A 10,602-nucleotide genomic window follows, 5' to 3' on the forward strand; every position below is an offset into this window, starting at 1 on the left:
CAAGTTTTGATGCTCTGCCTCATTGTTTTCCTTTAAAGGAATACCAAATATAAGATATTAAGAATCTTAGTTCTGGCATCTCCTCTCCTTTGTTAATCAGTACATACTAGTACATTTGTTTTAATACTCATCTCTACCACAGATGAGGTGGTTGGCTGGGACAGGCCAGGGATGGACATCAGTCTCACTTGGACCGGGGAGGGGGCACATGAGTTTCCCAAAATGCGACCGTGGAAGCAGCCAAGGCTGCCACATCAATGTCCTCCTCCATCCGACTGCCAGGACTGGGCTGTATCCAGCAGAGGGTGACACGGGTTGATGGCTGTGCCCCCACATTCAGCGGGAAAGACCGTGGGGGTGGTTTCTCCCTCAGCTTTTGGAGGGTATGATTGCTGCTGCCGAGCTTGGTGTCATTCTTGTTTCAGGCTGCCCTTGCTTAACTCAGCCAACGTCAAGAGACTCAGTGGGTTCTTGTTTTTTTTTTAGGTTAATTTGGAAAACTTCCCTGATTATACATCTGCCAGTGCAATTTACACCTCTGAGGATTGGGTTGATTAGAGAATCAGTGAGAATGATTAATTTTATTCATAGAAGGCAGGGCTATGAGTGTGCTGCAAGCAGAGCCTGCGACTGCGCTGATACTTCCTTGAATTGTTCAGCTGGGTCCCTGGCAAGCCCGAGCCGAAGCTGCACGAACTCGCTCAGCAAACACTTGTGCTAGCCCAAGCTTCAGCAGCCCTGCAGAGCCGAACGAGGCCCGGCCTGTCTGCTGGCTCTGAGCTTGGGGCACAGCCTCCCCACATGCAGGAGCAGCCTTCTGGCTTTGGGCTGAGGCACGGCCACGTGAGATGCGAGGCTCTGGCCCTGCCTGGTCAGGGGAGGCCTGGGCAAGCCGCTGGAGGCAAGAGTGCAGCGGCCTCTGCTCCGGGATGGGGAAGGGGCCGCCCATGAGGTACTGGTGGTCACGCCAGGTACGGGGACGGGGACATCGCCGTTCCCCCTCCTCAGGACCCAGCCAGACCGAGGACAGAGTCCCGTTGCAGGCCTCCTGCTCCTTGGGGGAGAGGCCGGAGAAGAGCAGGAGCGGTGGCAACCTGGAGGAGGTGGCTCTCAGGGGAAAGGTTAAAAGAACTGGTTTGCCCAGTCTGCAAGAGCAGAGGATGAGGGCAGACGTGGCAACGTGTCAAATACGTAAGGATTGCCATTAGACCAACTAGTCTCCAGGTAGACAGAGAGGGAGGTGAGCTGTTCCTCAGTGAGAGTGACCTGGGTTAGGTCTGAAGGAAAAACACGTCTAACTACCAGGAGAGGCAAGCCCTGGCAGAGGGCTGTCCCTGTCACCAAAGATATTTTAAAAAGGTTAAACAAATACCAGTTGGGGAAGACAGGAAGAGAGGGAAAGGGAGGCCAAGAGGGGCTGGATGATCTGTGCAGGCCCCTTGAGCCATACATGTCCGCAGCTGTTAGGATTCAAGTTGGGGCAGTGCCCAAAATACGTCTGGTGAATTCCAGTCATGAAAGTGACTCCTCAGCCCAGGTTGTGTGTCCTCCTAAAATGGTCCTTGGCTTTGCAGAAAACCCATGCCTCTTGTAAAACAGGCCACTTAGGGCATCAACAGCACCCATATCCCTGAAAATATGCACTTTTTTTTTTTTTTAATATTTGAAATGATTTTCTGTAACCTTACTTCAAGCCTGGCTGAGTTTTGAACTCATTCAGATCAAAAGTTTCTTTATTGGCATGACTACAATGCCGGCACTGCCAAAGCTAACATATAGTACAAATTAAATGATAAGTTGTATGAAATATTCTTTCATCCATATCCAACAGTAATATTGTAAGATGTAGAACCCTAGCCTCCTTCCTTAAAAACATGAAGAAAAAAAAATAAGAAAAAAAAAGAAGTGCCAAAAAAGAGCAGCCAGGAAGAAAGGAAAAGTTATTCACTGTTGTGCTGGGTATTAGCCTAACTAGAAAAAGGGGCTGAGGTTAAGCAGAATGAAGCTAATGTGTAGAATAGGTCAGTTTAGTCAATCCTATCATAAAAAGGCTGCTGTCTCACTCGTGGTCTATTTAAGCCAGGAAATTTAGTTACAATGTACTCAGGGATCTTACTTGGACTGCATTTATTTAGACCAGAAAATGTTTTGAGGTCATGTTATTTTAGGCTCAGCTAAACTCATTCACCTTTTCAGGTCCTGTGCCATGGACATGCTCCGCAGCCTAAGCTACACAGTGGTTCTTGGTGTTCATCTACAGCTCTGAAGATGGACCAGAAGTAGCACACACATTTCACAATTTATAAAATATTTATTGAGCCAGATATGTGTGGAAGAAGAGCTAAAACAGGGAGAAGAGAAGCACATAACGATTGCACAGTAAAAAAAAAAAAAAAAAAAAAAAACTTTACAAATGGTTTTGCTGCCTGTTGCCCTTAGTTTAAGCAAACCTTGCCTGTAGCCAGGCGGTGACTTTCTGGCTTGTCCCTATTTCTGCCTGCCCACCCACCCACCATCCTCTCTGTGCTATTTCTCGCTGTTTCCCCAGCTGACCCATGCCCTGTCAGACTGCACCAGTGCCTTTTACTGCAGGGATGGGGAGGCAAAGACACACAGCCGAGGTGGCATGAGCAGTGGGGAGAAGGCACAGGAGGCCAGGGGGTGTATTTAGCCCAGCGAGGAGGAGCGCTATGAAAAAAAAACAGGGCAGCCCCCGCTTTGCAATGGGGCCACGCAAACCCGCCTGTGCCCATGCTCACTCCTTTGGCATCGGGGTGGCTGCCGTTACCGCCTCCCTGCTGACACAGGGGTTCGTCCCGAGTGCAAAAACAAATGGCTGAGGACCCACGTGCTTTGCTTTGCACAGGGCAGAAGCTAGGGCAAACCCTGTCACTCACCCGCAGATATTTTGGCAGCGTCAGTGGATATCTGCATGGCTGGGAATTTCAGTCCCTGCACATCTCCAGTGACAGCACACTCTCTAGCTGAGCGTGGCATTTGCTGATCATTATTCCGGTGCAGTGAGCAGGCTCGAAGCTTTGCAGTCACAAGAAGCACATTCCTCCGGGTTTACCCTTCTCACGTTACCGGTGGCGGTGTGACCCGAATAGTGATTCGCACCTCTCAAGTGCGGCGGGCGCCGGGCTCCCACGTCCCGCTGCAAGGCAGGCGAGTCCCTGCCTGCTTCACCTCCAGGGCTGGAGGCTTTCCCGGCCGCTCGACAGTCGGGAGAGCTGTCTGAAAGACACCGACCCGCCAGGCTGGTGTACGTGTTCGGAGTCAATCCTGCGTGTTGCCAGGGCTGACATTTGGGAACTGGCACGTGTGGATGCTGCCGCACCTACGTGTGTATTTGGGGGGGGGGGCTTAGCTGGGGAATCTGATTCATTTCAGATATGCCCACCATCTGGATGACCCCCAGATCAGGAAAACTACAGCAAATGTGTCAGTATAATTTTTTTCCCCAGTGTTAGAGCTTTATTCAAGTAGGTATCACAGGTATCTACCAGGTCCTTAACTCTCAGTGGGGTCTGGCCCTACCTAGGGAGCTGACTGCAGACAGTGAAATGTGCAGTTTGTATTTTTGAAATTAATGAGGCATTCACATGTGAAATGGGTGGTTGGTTTTTTGGCAGTGCTGAGCATCTACAACTACTACCACATCCACTCAAAGCATGTTGGCACGGAGCACTCTGGAAAAGTAGGCCATGTTTCTCCAGTGCAAGAGGCTTGTTGATGTGTGGGATATCAAATGTGTAAAATTATTTGCACTTTGCTTCTTAATAACAATAAAAGGATGAGTCATAATTACTTTCTGGGAACATTAAAATCCTAGACACAATGCTTCTTGTATCGTACAGTGAGTCCGTGCAGCACAGTGTATTAAATGCTCTTCTTTATTACAGAATAGTGATGTCTAATAACTCCCGAGCTCGAGTTTCACCGCAGTATTTATAATTCACATGCATAATAACATTTTTCCATTTAACAGCCCGGGGCAGACGCCGCAACATGTTACATAGCACTGGTGCAAATAACGAGATAGGATGATGTCATTTGGTAGCGTTCCTCCTAAGCGATCTAAAAATATTCCCTCTCCCACCTTTCATTACAGCCTTCTCCCTTCTGCCTGATGCTTTTGCGCCAGTTTCCATGGTAACAGCTTCTTTTGTAGCCCGGGCTGCGAGGGGAAGGATTCATGCAGATGTTGTCATTGATCCAACACCTTGCGGCAGCTTTTATGGCGCATTGTCTTCTTGTTTCCTGCCCTCGTGTCTCCCTTCCACCCAGTGAGAATGGCTCTGGACTCTTTCTCCTGCCCTCTGCCTTTGATCTGGAGGAAGGCAAGGCTAAAAGTATTGATTAGATTTTATTATGAACCCTAATCCTTCTCCGGGCACTTTCTGAGAGCTTAAAATAATGCGCCACGGAGCCTGCCACAGGTTTCCTCGTCCAGTTGTTAAAATGGGTGCCTCGTACAAAAATACTAGAGGGATCAAGAGTGTTAAGCGTTGGGAAACCCTAATTAAAACCTCTCTCTGACAGGACATGGAAAACTTCTGCTTCATACAGAGCTGCTGCAGTTTTACTGCTTGCATAGCCTGATCAGAGCTTTTTTTTTTCTTCTTTTTTTTTTTCTTCTTCCTTTTCTTTCTCCTGTTTTTTTTCCCCCGCTAAGCGCCTGGGGAAGTTTCCACATTTTGGCTGCGTTCATTGTTCAGCTTCTCCCCACCCATGCTTGTCGTTAAGGCTTGGCTTTAAGGAAAAGGGAGGGACACGGCAGAGCTTGTGCTGGAAAAGCTGCAGCATGGGTTGCTGCAGACATGAAACGCAGCAGCTGTAAGAAAAAGCAGAGAACAAGGAAATCTGCTTAATCACCTATTGTCTGCAGTTGTTTTGCATTCTTCACCTATCACTCGGTGCTGAAGCTGGATGCTATTCTCTCGATTGTCTGAACCTGACAGACCGATCCTAATGAACGTGTAACTGAAGACCTGGGCTTTTGCATCTGCATTATTTATTCACCTAAAGCAGGAACTCTCCTATATTTAGCATATGATGTCAGCGGGTTGTTTGCATCCTTAGAAAACTGGCAGGAAGCCACGTCTCACATGTTATATGAAATCACTGATAAATGCTTCTTTTCACTGAAAGAAAAACAGCTTAATAAATGCAGCTCTTCACTGCTTTCATCCTCTCCCTCCCCGCCACGCTCCCTTCCACTTCTGGGATTTGTCTCCCCATGGCAGAGCTCAGCAGCATCTGTGAAGTGGAAATGAGCGCACAGGACCGCAGCGAGGGGAGGCTGTCGGTGAGCTCAAAAAGCCGCTGCCCTCCCAAGCCCCCCCCCTTGCCTCTCCCCCACCCTCCCAAATCCTGGAGCGCGGCCAAAGCCCTGGTGAATCAGGCGGAAGGGAAAAAAGGGAGCGAGGGAGAGCCGCTGTGCGGCAGAGGCTTTGCGGGGACGCTGGTATTCCTGGTATGTAATTAGTTTCAGTTGTTTTTAGCAGGCAGGGAGCAGGGGGACAGGGAGTGCTCCCACGCTGGCTGCGCAGTGCAAAAATGGCACCCTGACAGATGCTATCACTTATCTGCCCTGAATGCGTCTTTGAAGCAAGCGTCCAGCAAAAAAAAAAAAAAAAATCTTCCATTCGCGCTTTCGCAAGGGAAAGGCAGCCTGCACGCTTTTCTGGTGCTGCTGTGAAACCAAAGGTCATGCAAAAATAGCTAGTTTTATGCATAAAAAATAGCTTCTGGTGCCAGCGCTTCAGCTGCTGCTGCCTGGCAGGGCTCCACCGAATTTCCATGGGCCGGTTCACGCCAGCTGCAGGCCTGATCCTGGATCCAGCTGTGGGGCAAGTCAGGGGAGTAAACCAGCTCCATGCAGCCCACGCTGCCGGGGGCATGCCCGTGCTGTGGGTGCAGGGCTGGCTTTCCAAACCCAGCAGGTGCTGGGGGTCACGGTGTGTCTGCGCCCTCCGTGGCAGCACCAACAGGGCCATTTCCCTGCCACGGTTTAGCACAACAGCTGCCCCAGCAGTCCCAGCAATAACCATGAAGGTGTGGGCAGAGCTCGGGCAGGGAGCAGGCTGAAAAGGAGGCTGGTATATCCCAAGCAATGCTAAACGACAGCGTTGCACACACGCCGGCCGCAGCTGCTTTGCTGGCTGTGTCATGCCACGAGGAGGGGAGGAAAACCAGGAAAACTCTTTAAGGAAAACCAGGAGGGGGGAGATGTAGCCTTGCTGCAGCACCGTGAGGCTGCAGATGAATGACTTCGCCTGCTCATTAAACAAGCCCATTCAAGCTTCCGCTCCACAGCCATTCGCTTGATGGGTTTGAACAATAATGAACCAGGAGGAAAAACCTGCCCCTGAGAAATTCAGGCTGTTCCAGCAAATGGGATCAAATAAAGTTGGTAGTATCATGTGGCCTGCTAATGTTCAGAAATGACATCCATGTATCCCAAGCTTATTCAAAACAGCATTTTGCTTTGTTTTTGGTGAACAGGGCGACCCGCAGGTTAAGCATCAGAGAGACATTTGGGAGGAATTAAACAGGGAAAGGTGGGGACAGAGCACAAAAGGAAATTCTTTCAAGAGCCTTAGCATAAAACATCCTTCTATAAAGGAGCATGTGAGACGAGGTTTCAGATGAGACAGTTGTCCTCCCTGGAGAAACATCATGAAGTCGTTACAGAAAAACTCATTAAAGAATAAAGCCAGCCAATGCCACAAGATGACGGTATCTCAGTAGTCCCAGATGTTTGCTGCTCTGGGAAAAGGGAGGAAAGACTACTCCCCAAATTCGCCCCATGTCAGCAGGGTACTCGAGGAAACTCAGAGTGAGGTTGTAAAATAAAGAACAACACTGCTCATGTAGGCAGCTGCTATAAACAGCTAGCTGCCATCTCAAAACACCAAGTGAGTCCAGGTGGCCAGCACTACATGGGCACCAGTTTTGCTTCACACCTCTCATTATTTTGAGAGGCGTTCTCATGGAGGTTCTCGTTTTGGTGCAGCAGTCCGCTGTGGTGTGAATCCCAGCTGTGACTTCAGTATCATTTAGCAGCTGAGGAAATGAAGTGAGGGAAGGCTGAACTCACAGCAGGTTAGGTGAGCATGGACACCATCGGGTGGCTCCAGGCAGCAGGAAGCCCACCAAGCAGGGACTGAATTAGGAAAGCTGCGATTATTTCTTTTCCCCTCCAGGGAAACGTTGGAGATAACCTGTGAAGCTTCGCTCACAGAGGTGATGGAGGTGGCATTCAGTGGATGCACCCTCTGTATCCTCCTTGCAGCTCCCTGCAGCATGAAGCTGCTCTCTCCGGGCTGACAACTGCAGCAGAGGCACGTTATGCTTGCTGCTTCAGACTGGAGAATTTAAGGGCCATTCAGCAGATTATCTAACCCTAAAAGCACAACCAATTAGTTTTGGTGCTGTTGAATTGCTATACTAAAGCAAGAGAGATAAAACGATAGGATGTCAGCAGCAGAGCTGGGAGGTTAAGCCAGATGTGCTGAGTCTCTCTCCAGGGCCAAACCACACCTTGCGCCTTCCTCTTTGGCCCCAGCAGTCACATCTCATGGGCTGCTCATCACGATCAGTAACAGGGCTGTTCTGCTCTAGGGGGTCAAAAACACTTTTCACATATTTTCACATATTGTCTTAACACAGCAGTAACCTGGTTCTTTACTAGTCTAACAAAAGACAAGCTGCTCTCTGACTTTTTCATTATCTAGTATTTTGCTTCATGTGAATCTGCAAGGAGAAAAATACCTACGTATGCCCAAAGTCCCTAAACCCAAAGCATTTAATAAGAAATAAGCCATTAGTGACCTACCATTCTCTCACATCCAGAACAATTTCCATCTGAAATCCTGACAACAATGGGGTGATTCAAAGCTCACAGATGTTTAGTGAAGATTTTCTGAGAACATCCAGTCAGATGGATTTCACAAGTGGTCCCTGTTTGCCATCAGACAAATATGATACATGCTAGATTCACCTTTACCCATAAAGCACTCGACTGAGGCTTCATCAAAGAAAGTATGCTTTTCATCATGCTTTTTACTGGCAACAGAGCTGTGCCCAGAAGCACTTTGTGCTAAGCCTTTTTCTTGTAAATACTTACAGGCTTATTGCTCATCCCCCTTCATTGAGGACATGGTGGGGACTCACTAAGGGGAGTGACACTTCCAACACAGTTGTGGTGTGGCCAGTGGGGCGCCTTATTTATGCTGGACTGGGGAAGAGAAACAGATTACTTTCCCCATACCGTGTTTTTGGAGCTCAGCCTTAATCGCAAATGTGATGCCCTTCAGCATAATCAGTTATTCCTTGTTCTGTGCTCTCCTAAGTGCCTGATTGACCTTCACTGTCCCTCCAGTTCTTTGTCCCGCCTGGCAACAGATAAGATAAAACTTGTCAATGTGTTGGAGAGCTCTAGCAGATCTTTCTCATGTGCATTAAGCTGTAGTTGTTCCCTGACATTGTGTTGCCCACTTGTCCAGCTTTGGCTGTGACTGATGGAAACTAGCAGAAGTTATTTAAGCAGAAATGGCAGCCCTGTGACAAGGGAAAAGATGGGGTCAGCTTTGGCTCTCCAGAATGAGAACTGCAGTGATGAAGCAGAGTCACCCCCTACATCTTTTCCACATATGTCAGGACCCATTTTGTATCCCATGCCCTCTTTCTTGTCTGCTGGGGATCAGAAAAATATTTACTGGGACCTGTCAGGATTGTCTTCCCCTTCTTCTCCCTCTTCCTCTCAGCTTCATCTCATTTGCCCTCTCTGCTCTTTCCTGACCTTGTCCTTTTCACGCCTCTTCGTTAGCTCTCTTCTAATAAAGACCTCAAAACCCACCGCAAATCCCTTTTCACATTGATCATGGTCTGAAGGCGGTATTTGCAGAATCATTTTCTGTTCCCTCGGCTTTCTTGCTCAATCCCTTTTATTGTCTTGTCTCTCTAGAGAAAGTTCTTCAGGTCAAGGACTGCCCCATGTTTCAGATCTGTAAAATGCCTTGCAAAATGCAGGTTTGCCTGGCCCCCCTGCACAGTAAAAAAAGGAAACCTCACATGCATCCAGATCCACCATAAAACTCAAGAGACGTATGCTCTGTATTAAATTTGCCTTAGTGACAAGGGGGCTGGGCTTGTCCCATGGGCCAGCCCTGTTGGGATCAAGGGCCCCCATGGCTCTAGAGTGTCTGGCCTATGGGAGCTGAAGCCAGAGGGAACATCCTCACTCTGCAGCCTGAAATCTCCTAATGGCAACGGACTTTGTTCCCTGGTGGCGAGGTGAAGCAAGGTGTTTGTGGAATGCCTTGTGACTGCTTGGCAGGCATCTGTCCTTCCTGCTGCTGATGAGGGATGGAATTAGGTGTTCATTTCTGGGATTGTCTGATGGGCCCCCGTTCAAAGCACAACAGACAGGATGGACTCCTGGAAGCAACTGTAGGAAAACATCTTTTGGTTGGTTCATCTGCAAACTGAACCTAACGGCCTAGGCAGTGCAATGTGGAAGGGGGAGATGTGACGGGGGTGCCTGGGTCCTTGCAGCCGACAGGCCTTGTCAGTGCAATCCCCCAGCCTCCGGGGAGGAGGCCAAGGGGAAGGCGGCTGACCAGAGGCAGCTGACAGGGCGAGGCGGGCAGGGGCCGGGAGACCCAGGCAGCAGTGAGGGGTGGAAGGAGTGCCTTCATGCAGAGGATTAATTGTTCCTCTGTGCCGTTTCCTGACTCTTTGAGAAGATCCTTATAGCCTGAAGTGGAAAGAGTGATGCAGTGTTGGGGGAACCACTACCTAATTTCCTCCTGGCTGTACTACGTGCCGCCTACGGCTGGTGGGGTGAGGCTTCCCCGAACCAGCAGCTCCCCTGATAGAAGGTCGTCTGGCTCACAGAGAGTGGGCACAGAGAGGGAGTGAACCTCTGGCTGCTTCGCAGCTCTCCCAGGTTTTCAATTTGGGAAAGCTGCTCGTTCTGTGCTTGCAGGGTGGGTGGAGGAGACTGGTGCTCTCCTGCCATGAGTGACTCTGGCCTGCAGGTCACACACAGCTCCCTCAGCTCTCTAGGGGTGTCCTGAACCCCTTTTGGGACTCCTCACCATAACTGGTAGTGTTCGTGATTGCAAGGAGGCGGTGGTGTTTCCAGAAGGTGCTCTGGTTCGGCCAGTCTGGGGTGCTGCTAGCATCTTTGCCACCATGCAAGCCAGAGTGGGTGCCTGTCCCTCCCTCCTGTGCCAGCCCAGCTCTCCTGGTGCTGGTGGAGACTGGGATCCAACTCAGTATGGAGAAGTGTGAGGGATGACGTATGCTTTTATCAGTCCTATGTTAATCATGGTGCCATACAGTACATGCTACCAGGCAGAAGTAAATCCACTGACTACCCAGGGGGGCCTTTGGGTGGGAAGCTGTGGTCCCGTGAGCAGTGGCAGCTTCTTGCCCTAGTCATGCTGCCTCAGTCAGCCTGTTCTGCAGCCTGTGCTGCGCTCAGCCAGGAAATCATGGTGGAGGAGACAGGAAAGGTGCCAGCGGCAAGGGTGTCACAGCAGGAGGGTGTGAGGCAGCCCGCGTTCGTAGCCTCCTGCAGGCTCCCCA

General features: G+C 49.8%; 1 long non-coding RNA gene across 1 annotated transcript; it reads left to right on the forward strand.

Annotated features, from left to right (window-relative positions):
* The first annotated feature begins 116 nt into the window (after nucleotides 1-116).
* On the forward strand, nucleotides 117-2,405 carry LOC136790399 (uncharacterized). Its single transcript, XR_010830282.1, has 2 exons — nucleotides 117-1,240; nucleotides 2,197-2,405. It is a non-coding gene; the product is annotated as an uncharacterized lncRNA (long non-coding RNA).
* The last annotated feature ends 8,197 nt before the right edge of the window (nucleotides 2,406-10,602 follow it).

The sequence above is a fragment of the Anser cygnoides genome, chromosome 3 (genome assembly GCF_040182565.1).
Source record: "Anser cygnoides isolate HZ-2024a breed goose chromosome 3, Taihu_goose_T2T_genome, whole genome shotgun sequence".
NCBI classification, from domain to species: domain Eukaryota; kingdom Metazoa; phylum Chordata; class Aves; order Anseriformes; family Anatidae; genus Anser; species Anser cygnoides.